The sequence below is a fragment of the Lissotriton vulgaris genome, chromosome 2_1 (assembly GCF_964263255.1).
Source record: "Lissotriton vulgaris chromosome 2_1, aLisVul1.2, whole genome shotgun sequence".
Taxonomy (NCBI): domain Eukaryota; kingdom Metazoa; phylum Chordata; class Amphibia; order Caudata; family Salamandridae; genus Lissotriton; species Lissotriton vulgaris.
In genome coordinates this window covers 1,409,340,830-1,409,365,846 of record NC_141687.1, presented here as the reverse complement: position 1 = coordinate 1,409,365,846, position 25,017 = coordinate 1,409,340,830, and the positions used below count along the sequence as shown (strand labels likewise).

Here is a 25,017-nt window from a genome sequence, read left to right as displayed (position 1 = left end):
CATGTGTTCCCATCCCTGGCGTGTCACACAGTTTGGAGCTTACTTTCCCTTCATGTTAAAGAACAGTAGACGTTTCAGCACCCAGGCTAATGTGCTGCATAGCTAAATACATACAAGGTCCTAAAGGCGAGACCGATTGCATTGCAAATGCTTGTTTAAAGGGGACCTCGAAACAGCTCTCTATTGGGCTCTGCTTCGAGCACAGGCGGACCATTTTTTTCAAGACTGCAGTGAGAGCAGGAACATCGATGTGCGCTGCTCACTTCTCACTAGTAGAGAACTTGCGGCATGACATCATGCCAGGTGAGCCTTGTAGGGGAAGGGAAATCCTTAAAAGAGAGTCATTTTCTCTGTGGATTTCCCTTCTCTTTTTGAAACTCAGGAGTAGCAACATTGTTGTGGTGTCACCAGGGCTTTAAGTCGAAGCTTTTTCAATATTATATACAGCCATAGTTGCTGCTTCAGAATCAGACTCTTTATTCAATCTCTTTTTAAAACAGATCATAAAAGCATCATTTCATTAAGTAAATCATATCACAGTATTAAAACAATTAAAATCTATATACAGTTTTGGCAATTCCATCAAATTAGCTGTGTACAGGAAAAGTAATATTTAAAAGCCACAAATTGGGGCACTCATAATCTTTGTACAATTGTTGATTCTTCATCCCCCATCACTTAGCTGAGGCCAAATTATTCTCGTTGATTCGCTAAATTATGTCAACGGAGCCCGATTCGTCCTCTTTCTCACACAAGCCCACAAAAAACATACTACAGAAAAGCAGACAAAGGGGTCAGAGGGTGCCTTTAAAAAATACCATGCCAGCCTGCACTGTGTGAAGTTATAGCGCCTTAAAAGCGGTAGGGATAAAAGCTTTCCTTTCAGTGTGTTAAAACTTGCAGAAAAATACTACATGTAGATCCATTTGGGGCGAGTGGTTGTCACGCGGACAGGGGTGCAAATCTGAATGTTGGAACTTTCTCACTGGAAGAGCTAGCATGAGAGGGATGCAATTCAGGCAAAACCGCAATAGAATAAATCTATGGTGAGCCAAGGTGATGCGCAAAAGGTATGAAAATCTATACCCTGCTCTTAGCGGGATAAAATCATATGCAGTTATCGCCTTTTGTTGCCAATACTTTTCCCTCGGGAAAAGAATTAGCCCTCTGGAGATACATCTCTGTAATTTGCCGCTTCGTTACCTTCCTACACAGTCAGGGGTCTCTAAATAAGTAACCCTGCCTAATTGCAGTCAGTTCGGACTCTACATATCTGAGCGTCCAAATTCATGCCGCTGGCAATTATGCGTTACTTTAAATTTACTGTGGACCTCTGCCAAATTGAGACCCACAGCAGGATTGAGCCAGTCTGATAGTATCAAGCAAGTGGGGTAACCCCAATTCGAGGTGTTAAATGTAGTTTGAGAGGGAATTGGGTAAAGAGGCCCGACTTTGAAAAAAGGTATGTTCTATCCTGTGGAGCTGATCCGAGTTTACCAACCCCCAAACTACCGCCCCATATGTTGCCGCTGCCTTTGTTTTAGCTTGGTAAATATTTTTAATCGTGTCCAGAGGGCTGGCTCCCAACTTCCTTGCAAAGCTCTTAATAGCTTGAAGGCTCCTTTCCATTTCTTGTGCTCTTAACGCCACCTGATTTTTCCAGGAGTGGTTTTTTATCAAACAAGACCGCCAAATATGGAAAGGAGTCTACCACTTCATTTTTCTTTGAGGCCAGCTAGAAGTGAGGGGCTTTTGCTCCTCTCCTGGCTTTCGCTATGATAACAAATGACTTTGTTTCATTTACTCTGAGGTCTAATGAAGCCATGAATGAGGCGTATGATGCTATGAGAGCTGGTAAACACACCCCTGTCCTCGCGATTAGGACCGCATCGTCAGCATACGCCAGTATTGGAAGGCGGATGTTACTAAATGTAGGCACCTCCAGGGGTGAGCCAGTCAGGGCAGCCTTCACCCCGTTTGTGTAGATGGAAAAAAGAAACAGGGAGAGGACACAACCCGGTGTGACCGCCCTCTTGATCTTAAATTAGTGTGTACATTCCCCATTTGCACCATACCGAACACAGGAAGTGGCGTTGGCGTATAGCTGACGAATAAAGAGGATTATCAGGGGATCGACCCCATCCCCTCCAGCATTGGCCACAACCTCTGTTGAGAGTCCCAATCAAAGGCAGCCGACAGGACCATAAAAGCCATATAAATTCTCCCCCCCCCTTCACTTTGGTATATTGTTCTATACAGAGTGATAAATGTAGGCATTGGTCCACCGTCCCTTTTCCCTTCTGGAATCCATATTGCGCCTGAATCAGTATATAATTTTCTTTAGCCCAGACCTCCAATCTGGTTAATAGGAGCCAACCCATGAGCTTCGCAGTGGTATCCAGAAGGGAAATTGGACTGTAATTCTTATGAATGCCCTATCCCCTTTCTTATAAATAGGGACAATTACACTCTTGTTCCAAGATGATGGAGGGCCCTCTGTTGCTATACTGTTAAAAACAATTGTTAATAAGGGGACCCACATATCATAGTTCTGCTGGAAGAGATTGATCGAGACACCGTCCTAGCCCGAGGCCTTTCCTGGTGCGCATGACTCCAACCCTCTTCTAAAATCTTTTAGAGAGAATCGCAGGCTAACTTGTGGTGATGTGGTTGGCTCAGTGGGTGTGAGAGCAGGAAAAGTGCTAAGGCTAAAAATGCTTTTGAAGTATCCCACCCATGCATCCTCATCTACATGTGAGTCCAGGGAAGGATCCTTAGAGTCTTAAAATTAGGGGCATTTATAACTCTCCAACTCCCTGCTGCTGCCTAGATTGTTCCAGGCCTTCTCTTTAATAGCCTTCTCTCTTCTTTTCCTGGCATGACTGTAATTACTCCGTAGGAGTTTTGTCTCTGTTGGATCTCTATGGTGGACTTCTATGGCCTTGATAAGAGCACTCCTTGCTATGGAACATGCATGATCGAACCATCTTTTGGTTCTGTTAAGATTTACAGGCTTGGTACGAGTAAGCACTCATTTTAATTTCATTAAGAATGCTGTAAACTGGGTAACTAAAAGGAAGGAAGAAGTCCCCATGTGAGAAGTTGGTCTGATATATGATGTCTCCAATTCTGGGGGCACCTTGTAGCAGTCCAAACAATCTCTTATGGTGGTGGTTGTAAGTCAACCTTATAGACAAGCTATCCTAGAGGTAGCATAGACTAAGCAGCCTTCAGGCTAAACTCAGGAGGGCATGTGAAGCCAGCTGTTTTACCAATCACAATCCTGTAATATCAAATGAAAGGACACCACACAAGTTATATATTATAAAAATATATGTATTTATTCTCAGAATAATCCTCTAGACTCTTTATGGGTGTAGAAGCACAAGCTTTTAAACAAAAGCACAGTAAAACATATGAAAGTTGCACAATTATGGATGAGGCCAGGGGCCACGCAAACCATATACTAAATAAGTGGTATAAGTATCACTAATCGAACAGTGGTCAGGTCTAGGGCCTGGGGAATCGCTGGGACTAATCGGGACTAGCAATGCTGAAGTCGGGAAAAGCCCGCGGGAATCGGGTGCAGCGCTGAAAGCACACACATGCACCAATGCAAAATCAATGGTGCGTAAAAGTTATTGAGTTACTGTTTTAAGAGGTTTCCAACTGGACTAGAAGTAAAAAACTTTAGACTTAGACACTAGAGGTGTATACCACTACAGGAGCACCGGCGTTTAGATCGCTTCTTACTCGGACCAGGAAGGTCAGAGCAGGTGCTCCTTTTTAGGGAAGCGAGGGCCAGTCCAGAGCAACCGGACTGGCAGAGCAAATTAAAAGGTTTGTTGGTACTGGGGCCACTAGCCAACAGGCAAGCGACCGGACCAACGCGTCGAGCAGAAAGATGCAGAAGGGCCCCACGCAGCACACGCAGCAAAGAGTGTGGAGGGGTGAGCTTTGGTGCAAAAGCTGCTCGGGGCTGGGGCTTCTCAAACCCCAATGCACAGCGTCGAGGGAGCCTCGGGAGCTGCACGGTCAGCACTTTGTAGTTTTTCCAAGATGGTCGGCCCCACGCTTAAGGTCGCCTCCACGGGTCTCAGACTTGCTGGGACTTTGGATCGGGCTGTTGGAAGGCAGGAACGCTGGGTCTTGTCGATCTCTGTCGCTCGAGTTCCGGCTGGAACTGCAACAAAGCCAACAGTGAGGCGCTGGATGGTGCCTGTTTGCACAGGATGGTCACTCCTTGACCACAAGGGAGATTCTTCAGTCTTCCACATCGAGTGGGATGTCGAAGGGTCCAGAGTTTCGTTTCATAAGTTTCAGTCAGGATAATCTACGTGCACTAGCACTGCGCCCACCTTTATTCCAAATCTGTGGGCTGGATCACCTGCTAGGTCCCTCCTATGGGTGGGACCCAGGAAGGGGGTGGTTACACCCCTTTCCCTTTGTCCAGTTTCGCGCCAGAGCTGGGACTGGAGGGTCCAGCACCGGTTTGAACTGGACTATGCATGGGACACCTTGTGTGCCCCAGGCAGTGTCTAGTTTCATTCAGCCCACCCTGCCCCAATCCACTATCTCCTGTCTGGGGAGGTGTAGCACCTCCCTGCGACAGGAAACCTATTGTCCAGGCCTCCCCTGCCAAGTTTCGGTCAGCAGTAGGAGGTCAGACTTGTGTCTGTGGCAGCAGCATCCATTTTGTGATGCTGAGGTTCTGGTTAGGATTAACTGCGTTTTAGAAAAGTAACATGTCTTCTCCCTCTAGAACGGTGGAATGCTACCCCCGTCGCCAGGACTGGCGAGGGGGTAGTATTCCAAAGCGTATGACACCTTACACGACATGTTTTGATAAAGCCAAACCAAAGTTAGCAAGTAACGGCGAGGATTATAATGCACTTAAGAGTATATGGTATGGCAATATCCCAGAACAGCTAAGGGAGTTGGTCCCGACAGCTGCAGACAGGCTCAGCTCATGCTAGAGCACCATCTCACATAAAACCAAGCACTCTGGCTCCAGGATTGTTAAGGCCTGCCATAGGAGTGATTTATAGGTATATATGTGTCCAGATATAGGTTTAGATATAGGTATACTATATCTAAGCAAGGGGTGATTACACCACCTTGCCCCAGCTGAGTGATCAGCCAGTTGTGTCAATTTGGATAGCCAGCCAGGGGTAGGCCTTGGATGCACCTATGCCCTGGGCACCTATAGTGAACTGTACAGGGGCTGATAAGGTGACCCAAGCCAATTTAGTTATGCACCTAGGGTACATGGAATCCATTTTAAAGAGAGAGCAGATAGCCTGGGGCCCTGATTAGCAGGGAACCAGGCCAACTAAGTCGAAAACCAGCTAAACGCAAGGCAAGAAATCTGGGGTAACCATAGTCAGGTATCCACCTTCCTACACAACCCCTCCCCCCCCCCCCCCCCAAACGAAAGGAGATAAGGCTATCCTTGACCAGGTAAGCCTATATTGCCTGAGTGTCCATATAAGGAAGTACCTGCACTAACTACCTTCCTACACCCCCCCCCCCTCCCCCCCAAACGAAAGGAGATAAGGCTATCCTTGACCAGGTAAGCCTATATTGCCTGAGTGGCCATATAAGGAAGTACCTGCACTAGCATGGTTACCCCCTGTCTCATGGTCCACTAAGCAATCCCTCACCCTAAGGGTATTAGAGGGTCTCCACCATAGGGAGTCACTACCTGTGGTGTGTTTTTGCAAAGTAAAAGGCTGGTGTTGATATGGAGTACTGAAGTGAGGCTCCACTAATGTAGGGCTCAGATTCCTCCAATTATCTTCCACCATGTGTGCCTTTCTTTCATTGACCGATTTGCACTGTGCTCTCAGGGTCAACCTCTGGCTACCTACAGCTGGAGGCTGGGTCCCTTTGGTTGGCTTACTGGAGGGACAGGTCAGGTTTGGGGCCTTGGAGTCCCAGGTTTGGCTGTGCCCAACAGTGTCCATTTGGGGGAGGTCCCTAACTAGTGGTAAGGGGATGCCTCAGGAATTTTTAAAGTTTTCACCTTGATAGGGCTGCTAGCTTTGGTGCCCCTAATCTGCTGATGGGTATGCTTTATTTGACAGGGGGCCCTCTAGGGCTCACTGACTTCCTTGACCTCTGTAGCCCTGGGCTGACTGAGGCTGGGTAGAGAGGGGCAGGTTACCTGCTCCAGACTTGGTCCCACCTGGGAAGGGTCCACTGACATCAGGGGCTCTCTCAGGCTAGGCCTAACCACCTCTGGGGCAGTTCCTTCACCAGGGGTAAGATCAGTTCCCTGAGGAGTCTGATCCTTTCCTAAAGTCTGATGGGAGGGAGATGTCTCTTCCTCCTCAATGCTCTCTGTTTGTGTGGAGTGATCCATAGTTTCAGGCTTCACAACACATGAATCAGTTTGAGTTTGGGCTGTGGCCATCGCAGCCACACCAACCTTTTCAGGAGAGGACTCAGTTTGGGTATGGGCTGTTACCATCACAGCCCTGCTAATCTGTCTAAGAAGGGAGTCAGCTAAAGATGGGGCTGAGACTTGCACAGCCCTACCAACCGTTTCAGGAAGGACATCTTGGATTGGGGCTGTAGCCATCACAGCCCCACTAACCTTTCCATGGAGATTTACCATTCTAGAATGGATTTCTTGTTCAACCTCAGCCCAGGCAGAGATTTCCAAATCATTCCCAAGTAGACAATCTACAGGCAAGTTTGGGGACACTGCCACTCTCTTTGGGCCAGTGACTCCTCCCCAGCTGAGATTTACCACTGCCATGGGATGATTTTTCTGCACTCCATCAATGTTTGTCACCTGGTATGTGGCACCAGGTAAAAGTTGCCTAGAGGGGACTAGATTCGCAGTCACCATGGTGATACTAGCCCCTGTGTCTCTATAGGCCTCAACTTTCTGACCATTGATGTGGGGCTCCGGTCTGTACTTGCTCAAAGTGTTTGGGCAATCAGTGAAATTGGTAAACCCCGTGCCATCTTCACAGACAGAAGTAGTTGGGGACCTGGTTAGGCCAGAGTTCACCTGTGTTCCAAAAGTAAACCCACCCAAGTTCTTGGGGGTGCTCCCACCACCTGGGGGATTACTGCTAACAGTAACAGGAGGTGTTGGAGCTTTACTTGGGGGTATATTTTCCTTATTACTATTCTTTGGACAACAGCTGTCTGTTTTCCAGTGGCCAACCTGTTTACAGGCATGGCAGTAAGGCGTTTTCACTGTAGAGGAAGTGGCTTGGGACCCACCCCCATCCTTGGAGTTTTGGGGCCCTGGGGAAGTCTTCTCTTTAGATTTATCCCCACCCTTTTCTTGAGGTTTGGTAGACTCCATCTTCTGGTCATTACCCCGATTGCTAGGCCTAATCCTGGTTCTGACCCATTTGTCTGCCCTCTTACCCAATTCTTGTGGAGAGGTCAGATCTGAGTCCACCAGGTGCTGATGTAAAAGCTGGTTCTGACAATTACTTAGGATCTGCTCCCTCATAATCAAATTATACAATCCTGTATAGTCATGTACTTTGCTGCCATGTAGCCAGCCTTCCAGAGCCTTAGTAGCACAATCTACAAAATCAGTCCAGTCCTGAGTCTGTGTCTTCTGGGTATCTCTGATGATTAATCTGTACTGTTCAGTGGTTAAGCCAAACCCATCAATTAGAGCACTCTTCAGGACAGTGTAGTTTTTAGCATCCTCATGTCCTACAGTGAGGAGCTTATCTCTCCCTTTCTCAGAAAAGGAGAGCCATAAAATTTCAGCCCACTGGTCCTGAGGAACCTGCTGTACCATGCAGGCTCTCTCAAGAGCAGTTATCCACTTGTGGATGTCATCCCCATCTCTGTAGGGGGGCACAATTTTGCTCAGGTTTCTATGTTCATAGGACCTGTATTTATCTCTAGGGATAATGTTGCTGCCACCAGTGGAATCTAATCCACTCAATGTTTGTTCCCTTGCTAAAGCAAGTTTAGCTTGGGCCAAGGCTACCTCTTCCCTCTCTATCTGGAGATGGGCAGCCCTCATTCTGGCCCTATGCTCTTTTCTCTGGCGGGCAAGTCATCCCCCTCCGAGATTCCCTTGAGGCACTAGAAAGGTGAGATTCCCTGGAAGGAGGTCTATCCCTTCTATTGCCTGGAAGTATTCTGTTATGTAATCTGGGGAGGTGTTGGACCTCTCCATTTCCATGTAGGTCCAAGTTGGCTTGGCTAAGCCTCCCAACTGGTACCTGGTTGTTCCCTTGATCATGATCTGACTCATTACCTTCTGATTCTGAGTCCACCTCATCTTCTGGGGTGCTGTTCTCAGTCTCTGGGGGGTTCACTCAATCTCCTGACCCTAAGGGAGCTACACTAGCTTTCTCAAGATCATCCTTCTCCAGGATGGCTATCAGGATGGGAATGGTAGGGTTGTGACCCTCTTTCAGCCTCCTTGCAGTGCACAAGGCACTCAAGTCCTTATGGCTGAGTTTGTCATAGCTGGAAGGTGCCTTGGTAAGGTCAACCAACACAGGTAGAGACCTGGAAGCTTCACCTGTGCCAGACATGACTGCTAGTGAGGTGTAAGTGGTGCACTTACCTACACTAAGGGCCTCATTATGATGGAGGATTTTCCGCCTCCTCCGGGCCGGGGGAAGCCACCTCCGGCCTGGAGGAGGCGGAAAATCCTCTGCGGACTCACCAAAGACCCACCGCTGCATTACGATGGCTGGTGGGTCTTGGTTACTGTCCACTGCTTTTCCGCCGCGGTCAGATTACAACCGCGGCGGAAAAGCTCTCATTTGGCTGGCAGTGTCTATCAGACACTGCCAGCCAAATTAGGAAGCATTTGTAAACATGCTTTTCCGTGGCGGCTTTTCCGCCGTGGAAAAGCATGTGTACTTTTGATTTTGGGGGCCCGTTGCGGGCCCCCAGGGTGTTGGTGGGTGGGGGGTGCACATGGGGGGTACCTATGGTACCCCCCATCATTTACTTGCACAAAGCGGCAGGCACCGCGCGGTGCCTGCCGCTTTGTGCATGTAAATGTTAAACATGCACTTTTAACATTGCGGCGGGTGCTGCCGCCGCAATGTTAAATATCCAGGATGTGACCGCCAGGGTGGCGGTCACATCCTAATCGCACATGAGGGAACGCACCAGCCCATGCGGACGTTCCCTCATCCTCTGGCGTCCGTCCGCGATCCTAATGAGGCCCTAAGTGTTTTCCTACTGTACCTTGCTAGTGAGTTGTAGGCAGGGTGTGCTAAGCCCTTTGATCTACAACTACTAAGTTCAGTAGAACTTAAATATGTAAGCTTTGTTTATATGTACCTAAGGTACTTGATGTGATCTTTCAATTTGATAAAAAGATTGCACTGGTAAAACAACAGCAAGCTCAAATCCCAACCGCTGCACACCAATGTGAGAAGTTGGCCTGATATATGATGTCTCCAATTCTGGGGCACCTTGTAGCAGTCCAAACAATCTCTTATGGTGGTGGTTGTAAGTCAACCTTATAGACAAGCTATCCTAGAGGTAGCATAGACTAAGCAGCCTTCAGGCTAAACTCAAGAGGGCATGTGAAGCCAGCTGTTTTACCAATCACAATCCTGTAATATCAAATGAAAGGACACCACACAAGTTATATATTATAAAAATATATGTATTTATTCTTAGAATAATCCTCTAGACTCTTAATGAGTGTAGAAGCACAAGCGTTTAAACAAAAGCACAGTAAAAGATATGAAAGTTGCACAATTATGGATGAGGCCAGGGGCCACGCAAACCATATACTAAATAAGTGGTACAAGTATCACTAATCGAACAGTGGTCAGGCCTAGGGCCTGGGGAATCGCTGGGACTAATCGGGACTAGCAATGCTGAAGTCGGGAAAGCCTGAGGGAATCGGGTGCAGCGCTGAAAGCACACACATGCATCAATGCAAAGTCAATGGTGCGTAAAAGTTATCGAGTTATTGTTTTAAGAGTCTTCCGACTGGACTAGAAGTACAAAACTTTAGACTTAGACACTAGAGGTGTATACCACTACAGGAGCACAGGCGTTCAAGAGTTACCTCACCCACAGGAAGTGGGTGCACAGGTGCAAAGTCGTGTCTGCTTTCGTTGTGTAGATCTATGGAGCCAGTAGATGAAGATACTGCAGGCGGCCAGAAGAGAAGTGTCTGGTGCGATCCAAGGGAGGGTCGAAGATGTAGTAAACCTGAAAGCAGAGGGGACAGAGTCTGGGCCACTCAGCAGTGACCAGAGTGGAACCAGGAAGGAACCAGGCAATGTCGGGCGCAATCAGGTGGTTGTCGTGAAGCTTGTCTCCGCTGCCACGTGGACTCTGGGGCACCGAGGATGTCCAGGAGTGGATCACAAGCTGTTCCACGAAGGCTCTCGTTGTCGGCTTCCGGATTGGAGCAAACAAACCTTGGCAAGCGCAACCCACGCAGGATTCAAAGATCGCTTCTTACTCGGACCAGGAAGGTCAGAGCGGGTGCTCCTTTTTAGGGGAGCGAGGGACAGTCCAGAGCAACCGGACTGGCAGAGAAAATTCAAAGGTTCGTCGGTACTGGGGCCACTAGCCAACGGGCAAGCGACCGGACCAACGCGTCGAGCAGAAAGATGCAGAAGGGCCCCACGCAGAACTCGGAGAGTGTGGAGGGGTGAGCTTTGGTGCAAAAGCTGCTCGGGGCTGGGGCTTCTCAAACCCCAATGCACAGCGTCGAGGGAGCCTAGGGAGCTGCACGGTCAGCACTTCGTAGTTTTTCCAAGATGGCCGGCCCCACGCTTCAGGTCGCCTCCACGGGTCTCAGACTTGCTGGGACTGTGGATCGGGCTGTTGGAAAGCAGGAACGCTGGGTCTTGTCGATCTCTGTTGCTCGAGTTCCGGCTGGAATTGCAACAAAGCAAACGGGGAGGCGCTGGATGGTGCCTGTTTGCACAGGGTGGTCACTCCTTGACCACAAGGGAGATTCTTCAGTCTTCCACGTCGAGTGGGATGTCGAAGGGTCCAGAGTTTCACTTCATAAGTTTCAGTCAGGATAATCTGCGTGCACTAGCACTGTGCCCACCTTTATTCCAAATCTGTGGGCTGGATCACCTGCTAGGTCCCTCCTATGAGTGGGACCCAGGAAGGGGGTGGTTACACCCCTTTCCCTTTGTCCAGTTTCGCGCCAGAGCTGGGACTGGAGGGTCCCAGCACCGGTTTGAACTGGACTATGCATGGGATACCTTGTGTGCCCCAGGCAGTGTCTAGTTTCATTCAGCCCACCCTGCCCCAATCCACTATCTCCTGTCTGGGGAGGTGTAGCACCTCCCTGCGACAGGAAACCTATTGTCCAGGCCTCCCCTGCCAAGTTTCGGTCAGCAGTAGGAGGTCAGACTTGTGTCTGTGGCAGCAGCATCCATTTTGTGATGCTGAGGTTCTGGTTAGGATTAACCGCGTTTTAGCAAAGTAACATGTCTTCTCCCTCTAGAAGGGTGGAATGCTACCCCCGTCGCCAGGACTGGCGAGGGGGTAGTATTCCAAAGCGTATGACACCTAAGGGAGTTGGTCCCGACAGCTGCAGACAGGCTCAGCTCATGCTAGAGCACCATCTCACATAAAACCAAGCACTCTGGCTCCAGGATTGTTAAGGCCTGCCATAGGAGTGACTTATAGGTATATATGTGTCCAGATATATGTTTAGATATAGGTATACTATATCTAAGCAAGGGGTGATTACACCACCTTGCCCCAGCTGAGTGATCAGCCAGTTGTGTCTATTTGGATAGCCAGCCAGGGGTGGCAAAAGATATGCTGCAGCCCCTGGTAGGCCTTGGATGCACCTATGCCCTGGGCACCTATAGTGCACTGTACAGGGGCTGATAAGGTGACCCAAGCCAATTTAGTTATGCACCTAGGGTACATGGAATCCATTTTAAAGAGAGAGCAGATAGCCTGGGGCCCTGATTAGCAGGGAACCAGGCCAACTAAGTCGAAAACCAGAAAAACACAAGGCAAAAAATCTGGGGTAACTATAGTCAGGTATCAACCTTCCTACACCCCTCCACCAAGTAGTGTATGTCTTCCCTTGCTTGGGCTATTACTTCATGGCCTAGGTTCAGCTTCTCAAACTGTGCCCACTTTAACTGGTAGCCATTGATCCTACTTAACACTACGTTATCTGCTACATGTTGATGTTTTTTCCCTTTACAAGGAAAATTTAAAGAGATAAATAAAATGGCATGGTCACTATAACATGTAAACAGGTTGTCTAAATGGTCCACTTTTCCACTTATTATAGAGGAAACTAAGATAAAGTCAATTGTTGACTCCTGTCAGCCCCTCCTGAATGTTTTGCCTATATGTCCTGCTTTGGTATTATTATTTATTACCAGATTGCTTGCATATAGGAGGTTATTCAGGCTATCACCATATTCGTTATGAGACAAATGTATGAGGGGGTTGTCCTGGGAGTCAACTAAACCACACACCTTATAGTCATTATGTTTACAAAGGAGAATATTGAATTACCCCACCCAAATAATGTGGGGTGGAACTTTTTTTTTCAGGTAAATTAATTTTCCCTAGCTCCTTGTTTAAGTCTTCTACCGCTTTCTTCATATTCCTCCCGAATTCATTATAATAGAAGTTGATTAGAATCCAGGAACCTTCATTTCTGGGCTCAAGATGGAAAAGCTGAAAACGTATATTTGGGGAGGTTAATAGATCTCCCCCCCCCCCCAATCCCCCCCCTTCGCTCTGTCTGAAATTGAGGGCACTGCAGAAGTATAGAAAGTGTGAAAACCAGGAAAAAAAGAAAACAGGATCCTTAGCCGATGTTTCCTGGAAGCAGATGATCTCCGAGGATTGCCATAAATTATTGTACCTGTTTATTACCTGCCTTGAAGGCAATACCGGTACAAAAGGGGGTGGTGATGGACGGAGCATCTGAATCAATCAAACACTCACACCCAGTCCAAAGATCTGGGTTTAATCCATCACCGTTCTTTAGCCCACTCTGCCACCCCAGTTCAGACATGGCTATATGCAAATCAGTCTGACCCTGTGCCTCATGGGAACAGTCCAGCCCGAACTGCCAAGCCATGTCTTCCCTGGACCGGAAACAAGCTTCCGAGGACCGGTTTCTGGCATTCCAGCCGTCTTCAGCCCGGCTTGCTTGAATCCAGTGGCAAAGTGAGCAAGGGACTCACATCTGAGCATACCATGCCACACTTGTGGCGGCCAAAAGCGGTACAAAAGGGGGTGGTGATGGACGGAGCATCTGAATCAATCAAACACTCACACCTAGTCAAAAGATCTGGGTTTAATCCATCACCATTCTTTAGCCCACTCTGCCACCCCAGTTCAGACATGGGTATATGCAAATCAGTCTGACCCTGTGCCTCATGGGAACAGTCCAGCCCGAACTGCCAAGCCATGTCTTCCCTGGATCGGAACAAGCTTCTGAGGACCGGTTTCTGGCATTCCAGCCGTCTTCAGCCCGGCTTGCTTGAATCCAGTGTCAAAGTAAGCAAGGGACTCACGTCTGAGCATACCCTGCCACACTTGTGGCGGCCAAAAGCGGTACAAAAGGGGGTGGTGATGGATGGAGCATCTAAATCAATCAAACACTCACACCCAGTCAAAAGATCTGGGTTTAATCCATCACCGTTCTTTAGCCCACTCTGCCACCCCAGTTCAGACATGGCTATATGCAAATCAGTCTGAACCTGTGCCTCATGGGAACAGTCCAGCCCGAACTGCCAAGCCATGTCTTCCCTGGACCGGAAACAAGCTTCGAGGACCGGTTTCTGGCATTCCAGCCGTCTTCAGCCCGGCTTGCTTGAATCCAGTGGCAAAGTGAGCAAGGGACTCAGGTCTGAGCATACCCTGCTACACTTGTAGCGGCCAAAAGCGGTACAAAAGGGGGTGGTGATGGACATAGCATCTGAATCCAAAACTGGTCCTTGGATGCTTGTTTTCAGTCCAGGGAGGACCGTGCTTGGCAGTTCGGGATGGACTGTTCCCATGGGGCACAGGGTCAAGACTGATTTGCATATGGCTGGGTTCAAACTGGAATGGCATGGTGAGCAAAGAAACGATGGATTTAGGCCCAGATCTCTGTACTGGGGTGAATGTATGACATTGTTCTGCATTCTGTCCATCACCTGTGGTTTTTTAGGTTTTGCCTGGCGAAAGCTGCGCTCTGCGCAGCTTTTTCGCGCAGGCGAAAACCTGATGAGAACTGTAGTGTGGCTTTGGGTCGGCCCTCGTCATTCATTGGCTGGCTCCATAAATGGAGCCTAGCCATTGGACGAGGGGCCTGTCCGTCAATGCCGGACCAGACACGGGGGCGTTCCCGACATTCTTTGGCTTTTGCCGACGTCACGCGACGCCGGGAACGCCCCCGAATCTGTCCCGGCATTGAGCCGGCACCCTTTCCTGCTTGCGTGAGTGCTTTGCCGTCCGTGTCCCCTCCCGGCCCCCGCCCCCCGTAGAGTCCGTAGCTCCCCGCTCCGGCAGGCTCCCTCTCGGCGCTTCTCCACTCGCTCCCAGCTCTCCGCCCTCTCCCTCTCTCTGCCTTCCGTCTCCCCTCCCGTCCCCTGCAGTCTCCGTCGCCGGCCTCCTCTGCTCCGGCAGGCTCCCTCTCGGCGCTTCTCCACTCGCTCCCAGCTCTCCGCCCTCTCCCTCTCTCTGCCTTCCGTCTCCCCTCCCGTCCCCTGCAGTCTCCGTCGCCGGCCTCCAGTCTCCTCCTCCCCGCAGCGCCCCCCGCGCTCCCGTCAGCCGGATGGTTGTCTCCGGGGCCGGCGGAGGCGGGCCCAGCATGTTCCAGGGATGATGCTGGGCTCCGGGCAGGCTCCGGACAGCAGCAGGTTCCCGCTGCATCACCTGGTCTGGAGGAACCGACCCCTGGAGCTGGAGAAGGAGCTCAGCGCGCGGCAGGTGGGTGAGCGCGAGGGGAGGGCGGGGCGCGGCCACAAGCCGCTCGACCTCCCGAGTATGCTACAGGACATATTACCTTGCCGCCCGTTCTTTTATTGTCCAAACGGACGCGAGTTTCGGGTCCTAAACAGGATTAGGCTGTTGGCTACGGGGTTAGAGGCTAGTACCCTCTCTGCGTAATCCCGCCCTTCCGCTCTTGCAAACGGATATAGTTATTAGATATTCGTATGGTCACGTACTGGTCGAGTGGGATACGGTGAGGGCATGTTCTTGTGGGGGGTTTGCAGTTAAATGGGGCTTGTTTGTTTAAAACGGGGGTAAGGAATGGTGAAGGTTCCTGCATGGAAACCGACTGTGGGCATCATGGGATTTGTAGTCTGTCCTCAAGTACCTTGTTAAGACGCGGGCAGTTTGTAAAAAAAAAAAACTGACCTTTTCTGCTCGCGTATTTACTAAGTCCACATTGGTTACTCAATACTTTCTAGATCTTTATATTCGTCGGAAAGTAAGGCAGGACGTTTCCTAATCAACGCAGATCCCATAACTTCCGCATCACACCGGTGCGAAGTGGAAACTGGATCACGTTTTGTCCACAGGATGTTTCATACCGGGGTGAATAAACGTATATTTTATACGAATGGCGAACCTCTAGTATTTATTTGTTCTTTAAACGGCACAAAAGCAACTCTACTTCCGGGTTGATTCTTAATATTCGTGTATACTTTACGTGGATTTTTCGTGTGGAAATGGACGGGTGTCACTGGGTGGGTACTTGGGCTTAACTGTGCAGATGCAGAGCGTAATATTTCAAATCGATCCAGTATCTTTGCATTTACATAATGTCTTTTCTAGGTATGGTGACTTGAAACTAAAATAAACGTGATCCGAATTAAGGGTCTGTATACATTTTGTGGCTCAAGATAATTGGGCTGTCAGCTTGTGGGTGTCTTTTGCACGTGTGTGCCCCTGTTGTCTGCTTGTGCCTCTGTGTGCCCCTGTTGTCTGCTTGTGCCTCTGTGTGCCCCTGTTGCCTGCTTGTGCCTCTGTGTGCCCCTGTTGCCTGCTTGTGCCTCTGTGTGCCCCTGCTTGTGCCTCTGTGTGCCCCTGTTGTCTGCTTGTGCCTCTGTGTGCCCCTGTTGTCTGCTTGTGCCTCTGTGTGCCCCTGTTGCCTGCTTGTGCCTCTGTGTGCCCCTGTTGCCTGCTTGTGCCTCTGTGTGCCCCTGCTTGTGCCTCTGTGTGCCCCTGTTGCCTGCTTGTGCCTCTGTGTGCCCCTGCTTGTGCCTCTGTGTGCCCCTGTTGCCTGCTTGTGCCTCTGTGTGCCCCTGTTGCCTGCTTGTGCCTCTGTGTGCCCCTGTTGCCTGCTTGTGCCTCTGTGTGCCCCTGTTGGCTGCTTGTGCCTCTGTGTGCCCCTGTTGCCTGCTTGTGCCTCTGTGTGCCCCTGTTGCCTGCTTGTGCTCTGTGTGCCCCTGTTGCCTGCTTGTGCCTCCGTCTGCCCCTGTTGCCTGCTTGTGCCTCCGTCTGCCCCTGTTGCCTGCTTGTGCTGTGTTGGTGTGTGTGGAGGGCTCTGTGTGGCTGTGTGTGTAGGAAGCTTTGTGTGGCTGTGTGTGTGGAGGGCTCTGTGTGGCTGTGTGTGTGGGGGGCTCTGTGTGGCTGTGTGTGCGGGGCTCTGTGTGGGGGTGTGTGTGGGGCGGCTCTGTGTGTGAGAGAGAGAGATTTGTTTAAATACCAGGATAATTGCCGGCAGCAGCACCCTTGCCGTGTAATGCCTTGTACTACATCTGTGTTAGCAGTCGCCTCAGGCTGTTGTTTTTTTTTATGCAGGGGACGGGATTTGATCATGCCCATTACGCCGTATTGCTTTTCAAAGGCAACTGTTGCAGAGCCAAGTGGGCTGTTGAAAATTGTGTTTTCTCCACCTGCCCCGTTGCCTGCTTGTGCCTCCGTTTTCGTGCCCCTGTTGCCTGCTTGTGCCCCTGTTGCCCGCTTGTGCCTCCTTGTGCCCCTGTTGCCCGCTTGTGCCTCTGTGTGCCCCTGTTGTCTGCTTGTGCCTCTGTGTGCCCCTGTTGCCTGCTTGTGCCTCTGTGGGCCCCTGTTGCCTGCTTGTGCCTCTGTGGGCCCCTGTTGCCTGCTTGTGCCTCTGTGTGCCCCTGTTGCCTGCTTGTGCCTCCGTCTGCCCCTGTTGCCTGCTTGTGCCTCCGTCTGCCCCTGTTGCCTGCTTGTGCTGTGTTGGTGTGTGTGGAGGGCTCTGTGTGGCTGTGTGTGTAGGAAGCTTTGTGTGGCTGTGTGTGTGGAGGGCTCTGTGTGGCTGTGTGTGTGGGGGGCTCTGTGTGGCTGTGTGTGTGGGGGGCTGTGTGTGCGGGGCTCTGTGTGGGGGTGTGTGTGGGGCGGCTCTGTGTGTGTTTGTGTGTGTCATTTGCGATAGATAAAGCTAGTGGCATTGTAAATGACAATGCCATTTATTTATGTTAAAAAAACATAAATAAAAATAATGTCAAGAGCAATGCCAATAGCTCTAACTTTAACAAAGGCAAAACCATTGCATTGTAAATGCTTGTTGCATTTGAAGGCAATACCAGCCACATTCCAGGATGCAAGGGTAGACCTATTTTATCCACTATGCCCTGTGGCGAAGGAGACATGGGTGTTAAATACGGACCAAGTGGTGAACTTGGTCTACCCTCTTTCCGATCAGGAATCATGTGATTGACTACCATTGCCCAATGGGCAATGGTAGTCAATCTACCATTGACTACCATTGCCCAATGGGCAATGGTAGTCAATCACATGATTCCTGATCGGAAAGAGGGGCAAATCTATTTTGTAACCTTACCCCCCGAGGGATAATCAGGCCCCCCACATGTCTTGTGAGTATAGGACCTGAAGTTAGCCTACCACTCTTTCCTTCTCCAAATTAAAGCCGGTTTATAAAAATGCTCCAGTGGTAAAGGAATAATTTGGGTACTTCTGAGTGGGGACCTGTAGAGGTTATCCAGGAGGAGATGACCCACGTGTGCGTATTTAAAGTTTATCACAACACAGGCCCCGCAGTGGTCTTTAGTGAGTTCCCCACCCACCCCACTCTTCTCGTCATGATGGTTTTATTGGCCAGCTGGTGATTCCGTATTCCTGAATTCTTAAGATTGTGGGAGAGCCAATGGAGCGATTAGCTGTGTCGTAGATTCCTGCTTGTTTCCCTAGTGGTGGGGGTACAGTGGCCAAAACCAGTACCAGAGGGGAGGATTCAGGTGGGAGATGGAGAACTGGTAGGGATTGGTCATCTGCAGGCAAGGCATTAGGATCTTGTGTTCGTGTTTCCTGATAGCGTGCATTTAAGTCCTCCCTTGCTATAGGTGCCTGTTGGAATGTATTCCTTGGTACTGGAGCTTGTATAATTGGAGCCTCCTGCTGAGTATCTGCATGTCTGCTAGATTTAGGATGCGGCCCACAAACCTGTATAGCGGGGTTAATGATATTACCCAGCATTAAAGGATTTGTCAAGGTTTGGGACATGCTATGCTGTACTAGAATTGAGTCTGCAGGCATTTACAAATGCTGCACTCTGAGGGGCTCAATCAGAGACTGGTTGGGTGTATTGAGTGGTTCTAAACTGACCAGTTGTTGTTCAATCTGTGTTAGCTTAGTCAGAATAGGGTCCAACTGTATCATAAACCTTTTGCTTACTTCTGCCCATAATTCCTCAGTAAATGGGCCTTGTGGGGGTAGTGTATTTCCAGTTTGAGTTGCTACTGAAGTTACATGACTCCATGTGAAGGCTTTAGGATATGGACCCCTAGGTTTGGAGGCGCGAGTAGGTTTAGTTTGCTTGGGCTTGGTAATCGCGCCAGCCCTATGCCGCTTTGCAGGGGATCGTTAATAAGGTCACTTAGTGAAGTGGTTGGAGCTGAGGGCTCAGAGTCCCTTCCAGTTATGTTGGACGGGTCAATAGTTCCAAGTGACTATTCCTATTGCCCCAGTGGAATATCATCCGATATGATCAATTGGGGGAATAGATTTTTAGCTGGACCTCTTGCGTTATCTGTGCAGGAGATCCCAAGGGAAGAAGAAGTTGTTCCATTGACAGGCGTCTCTGTGTCAGTTCAATTTTGTGGGTGAGAACGCTAGCTGTTCTAGATAAAAATGCATCCAGTGTTGCTACAGACCCACCACCCGTTCTTTCTGTAGCACCTTTGCGTTTTCCCATAATGATGAATCGAAAACAAAACAGGGGGGACAAATACCTTTAGTCAGATGCAAGATGTTAGATAGGGGGCCTAGCCCAGCCTCTTCCAGGCTCTGACGGACGTGGACGGTGTAATGTAGTAGACGTGTGTGGGCATTAGGACCTGCCCGTCAGCAGCTAGCCTGTGGGATGGAGGGGCAGGAAGAGGAGGAGCCAGGGCAGGAAGGGGGCAGAATATGTGTGGGTAGCATAGGAGAAGGTCTGAAATAAAGAGGTCCTTACCTACTGTAGTGTCTGTGTGGTCTGTGTCCTCCATAGACACTACATCTGGCAACGAGGATGGCCACGACTGCTGCATTGAGTGCCCATCCTCCGACGTTTGACCAGTGCGGAACTCTGTACCTGGCATCCTTGAAGCTGCCGTGTGGGTGCGAGGAGCGCCGCAGCTTATCGATATATCGCGGTCCGGGAGCCTACCCCGGCCGCGTTTGTCCCAACAAGGTACCGAGGTGCTGGAGCCCCCCCCCCCCGCCACGTCGGTCCTGAGGCACTGGGAGACCCGGAGCAGTGCCTTGCTCGACACGACCTGGGAGCACACCCCAGTCACGTGTGATCGTCGTCGCGATCTGGGAGCCCACCCCAGTTGCGTGCTGCCAGGAACACTGCACCTGCCGGGTGAGTTTTTTTTTCGTTGTCCCGGTGGCTGGAGGAGTCCCGGTGTGTCTGGAAGCTCCGGTGTGTGTGAGGAGGGCCAAATCTTGCGAAGCGCGAGATTTCAGCGGCGGCCATTTTGAAGTCAGGCGCCTGCCCCTTCGAGGAAGTCACAGCGGCCATTTTGGAGTCAGGCAAAGTGAAATCAAAGCATCAAACCTTGGCAAATGTAAACGGAAAGCATCAAACCTTGGCAAATGCAAATGGAAAAAGAAACAAACCTTGGCAAATGCAAATTAAAAGCATCAAACCTTGGCAAATGCAAAAAGCATTAAACCTTGGCAAATGCAAGTAAAAATAAATACATTTTAAAAAGTGTCCAGAAGTAATTCAGAGTGTGTTTCTTCAACAAGAGAAGCATTCTTTACCCGATTCATACATGTGTGAGATGTAGACACCTGGAACTGGGTAGTGTGAGCATATCAAGTGAAATTTGTGAATAATTTTGGAGCAATTTTGTGATTAGTCTAACGCCTGCTGTCACAGTGTGTCGCAGTGTAGGAGCTAGTTGTGAGCTGTTGTCCCTGTCACTTTTCATAGTCACAAGAAGTCAACTCCACCATAATGTCTACAACACCACCACCACAAGCGGGTCAGGCGCCAGCTAATGCCAGTCATGTGGGGGTGCTGGGAATTTCGTTTCTGCGTCCACCCGAACCTTTGGTCCTTGAAACAGGAGGAGGTATGGGTCTTTGATGGAAGGAGTGGCTTGAGGATTTTGAAGACTTCCTGAAAGGGTTGCACGTTACTGAGGCAGAACAACAGTTGATAGCGTTACGAAATCTGATAGGGAAAGATGTTGGTCAAATCATGAAGGAACTACCTGCAGCAACAGTATCATCCTACGCTGATGTGTGTGAGGCCCTGAACCGCAAATGTTTGCATAAAAGAAACATTGATTACGAAAGATACACGTTCAACCTGGTGGCTAAAGAGAAAGAAGAGCCCATGTGCGTTTTCATCACACGCCTTAGACGGTTGGCTCGATACTGCGAGTTTGACTCTTTCTCGACAGAAGATGCCCTTCGTCTGAAAATCATTGTAGGGTGCCAGTCCGAGTCGCTGCGTAGGAGACTACTAAAAAAGAGTTATTCGCTAGATGAAATTGAAGAGATGACACGGGTCCATGACCAGGCCGAGGAACATGCTAAGAAAATGGAGGCCGGGCGGAGTGAAAAACGCGAACAGGCATTCAGGCTCCAGTCTCGGAAGACAGGCACATATTCGCCCGTGAAACCAAGGTCTTCCAGGTCCAAAACCCAACATCAATCGGCGGGCCAGCGACGTCGTAGCTCGAGCAGAACCAACAAGCGACAAGAACGTCAACTCAAGTGTTATCGGTGTGCATATGACTTTCCTCACACGGACGCTTGCCCTGCGCTGGGTCAAACATGCAGGAAGTGTGGAAGAGAAAACCACTTTGAGAATGTATGCAGCTCGCTGAGGAAAGAAAGACAATGAGATTGTGGAAGACAGTCTAGACCAGTGAACAATCGCCATCATGCCAAAGCAGTACGAGACCGCAGAGATTCATCTACTGGATCGTCTCATTCCAGTTGCCAGTCTCACAGAACATATCGGTCCCGGCCCTCGTCTTTACCTGAGTCAAGGTCATTGTTACCCATCTCGCAGGACAGTGACGAATACCTATGTATGGTGGCTGATCCCGTTAGCCTGAAGAAATACCCCTGGCTTGATATCATGATTGGTACTCACTGGGCCAAATTTGTGTTGGACAGCGGAGCGTCGCTCAACTACATACCTGTGGCTGAATATCACAGGATGAACATACCACCTCAACTAAGCAAAGCCCATGTGCGAGTGTATACCTGGATGTCCAAGAAACCGCTTCCTTGCCTTGGGAAATTTTCAACTAACCTCACATATCAAGATAGCACAATACAGGCGTACATTCATGTCATTGATGGCCCTGAAGCGGATTGACTTCTGAGTCTTCCTACTGCAGAACAACTTAAGTTAGCGGACATACTATACAAAGTTGATGATGGACTTGATGTGGTTCAAAAATGTCCTAAATTGTTTACAGGGCTAGAAAAAATGACTCATTGTCAGATTAGACTACAAATAAATGAACAAGTCAACCCTATAGCTCAACACCACAGAAGGATTCCGTTTCAACTGCAACAAGCTGTGGAAAAGGAGTTACATGACCTACTCGAAGCCGGCATCATCGAACGTACAGAAGGACCCATGCCATGGGTCTCTCCGGTAGTGGCCGAACCAAAAAAAGGCGACCCTGACAAAGTTTGATTGTGTGTGGACATGAGGGCACCTAACACCGCCATTGAGAGAGAGCGTCATCCTGGACCTCACATCAGTGATATGATCGCCTCATTAAATGGTGCCAAGATATTTTCCAAACTAGACCTCAACAAAGGTTATCACCAACTAGAGCTGCAGGAACGTTCCAGATATATTACCACTTTTTCAACCCACATAGGCTTGTTCAGGTACAAAAGATTGAGCTTTGGGGTTTCCTCTGTTGCCGAAATCTTTCAGGAAGCCATCAGGAAAATTATACATCATATTCCAAATGCCCTAAATTACAGTGACGACATCCTGATTCATGGATCGACAATTCAAGAGCATGACACCGCCTTGGATCGTGTTTGTCATGTACTCATGGAAGCCACTGTTACGTTAAACAAAGAGAAATGCGAGTTTCATAAATCAACTCTGAAATTCTTTGGCCACAACTTTTCTGGTGCCGGAATGAGACCTGATCCCGACAAAGTGGCAGCACTCAAGGATACTCCGAGACCCCATGATGCTGGCGATGGGCGCTCATGTCTAGGGATGGCAAGTTATTGTGCTCGCTATATCAGAGACTATGCAACCATCAGCTATCCCCTGAGAAAACTCATCAAACAAGGGCATCCTTTTCAGTGGTCCACCCGATGTGAACAAGCCTTCAAAGAAATCATAACGGCTGTAGACTCAGCAAACAACATGGCGTATTTTGACCCAAAAAAGAGAACGGAGATCACTGTTGATGCAAGTCCTGTCGGACTGGGGGCTATCCTAGCTCAGTACAATACGGAGAGTGACCAACGATACATCATTGCATATGCAAGCAGAAGTCTCACAGACACCGAGAAAGCCTATTCACATCCCGAGAAAGAAAGCCCCGCCATTGTATGGGCGTGTGAACACTTCCATATTTTCATATATAGTAAACACTTTACGTTAATCACGGATCATCAAGCCTTAATTACTATATTTGGCAATCCACGGGCCACAATGCCACCGAGAATAAGGCAATGGGGTCTTCGTCTCCAAGAGTACACATACACTTTTGTACACAAGCCGGCAAAGGCCGAAAATCCAGCTGATTATATGTCAAGACAACCCAAGGAAACAACCAAGTCCAGACCGTCAATAGCCGAAGAATATGTCCACGTTGTTGTGGCTCACTCTAGACACTGACGATACGCTGCAGGAAGTCACACATCGCTTACAGACCAATAGCTGGAGACATCTGGAGGATTATGAGCTGGACGACAGGATCGACGTACAAGAACTAGCTTCCTTCAAGCATGTGAAAGAGGAGCTGCCAATTTCTGACAATGGCCCGATTCTACGAGACAGTCGGATCGTCATCCCGAAACAATTGCGTCAGGGAGTCATCAACTTGGCGCATGAAGGCCATAGAGGCATTGTGGCTACCAAGAGAGCCTTGAGAGAATGTGTCTGGTTCCCGCTGCTGGATCAAATGGTTGAGCTCACATTAAAAGACTGCCTCCAGTGTCAACTGGTAAGCCGTCCTGAGTCTCCTGCACCCCTGCAAATGTCTCCACTGCCGTAAGGGGTATGGCAGCACGGTGCAGTGGACTTCTTCGGGACATTTAAATCCAGCCAATACATTCTAATCATTATGGGTGAATATTCGTGTTTTCCTATCGCAAGGTTTGTCGCCTCAACAAAAGCTTCCAGCACCATACCGGTTCTGGATGAAGTGTTTGCAGCTCGGGGCATTCCAAAAGTGGTGAAGACTGACAATGGACCCCCGTTCAATAGTCAGGAGTTCACAGAGTTCTCAAAATACCTCAACTTTAGACATCGCAAAATCACACCACTGTGGCCGCAGGCCAATGGGATGCTGGAGAAATTGGTCTCCACACTCAAGAAAACCATTCAACAAGCTGAGTCAGTCATCTCGGAAAGATACCCAAGTGGCCTTAAATTAAGTACTGAGAGCCTATAGAAACACGCCTCATTCCACCACTGGCAAGTGTCCGGCCACCCTGATGCTAGGTCGGTCAGTGCGCACTAGAATACCCATGGTTGAAGGTACTGAAGGAGTGGTCTCTCAAGAGTCTGAGCATGAAGAGGTTGCCGCGATCGACAAACTAAAGAAAGAAAAGATGAAAGCCTATGCTGATAACCGCAGGAGAGCTACACCCTCATCGATTCAGGAAGGAGACTGGGTGTTAGTTCGGCAAGAACAACAGAAGAAAACAGAGTGTCGCTATTATGAGACTCCTTTGATGGTCACCAGACAAAAGGGAACTATGATCACTGCGGAGTCTGATGATAAACGAATTACTAGGAACGTGTCACACTTTCAAAAGTGTAGTCCCAAAGTCACAGAGATGCTGATCAGTCCTACTCGTGGAGAATCGACAACCGACGGGATCCCTGCCAGTGATCGGACAATGTCCTCACGTGCCGATCGAGAAGAACTTGGCATCCCTGATACGCATCTGCGACCACGACGAACCATTCGCAGACCACGTTGGCTGATAGAAGAACTGTAACTTTGTTCTATGTGTTTCATGTTGTCACGTTATGAGTAAGCTATGATTATTCATTTGTTCAGAAAGGGGAAGGTGTAATGTAGTAGAATTGTGTGGGCATTAGGACCTGCCCGTCAGCAGCTAGTCTGTGGGATGGAAGGGCAGGAAGAGGAGGAGCCAGGGCAGGAAGGGGGCAGAATATGTGTGGGTAGCATAGGAGAAGGTCTGAAATAAAGAGCACCTTACCTACTGTAGTGTCTGCGTGGTCTGTGTCCTCCATAGACACTACATCCGGGTACACCCTTGGGGCGGGTGCATCCTACACCGTGTGCCGCTGCTGGAGTATTATGCGTGTCTGCGCGCAAAGCTCTGTGGGAGTTGTGGTCCTGGCTTTGAGGCGAAACGCAGAGTGCCCCCAAGCAAGAAGGAAACGCAGCTACAACCGCCGGGGGACGCAGCTGGCGTCTTATGCGCGTC

At 49.4% G+C, this 25,017-nt stretch overlaps 1 protein-coding gene across 1 annotated transcript in view; it reads right to left on the bottom strand.

The window, feature by feature from the left end:
* Window positions 1-25,017, bottom strand: part of FDXACB1 (ferredoxin-fold anticodon binding domain containing 1) — a 210,469-nt gene that overhangs the window by 184,591 nt on the left and 861 nt on the right. The gene's annotated exons all lie outside the window — the stretch shown is intronic.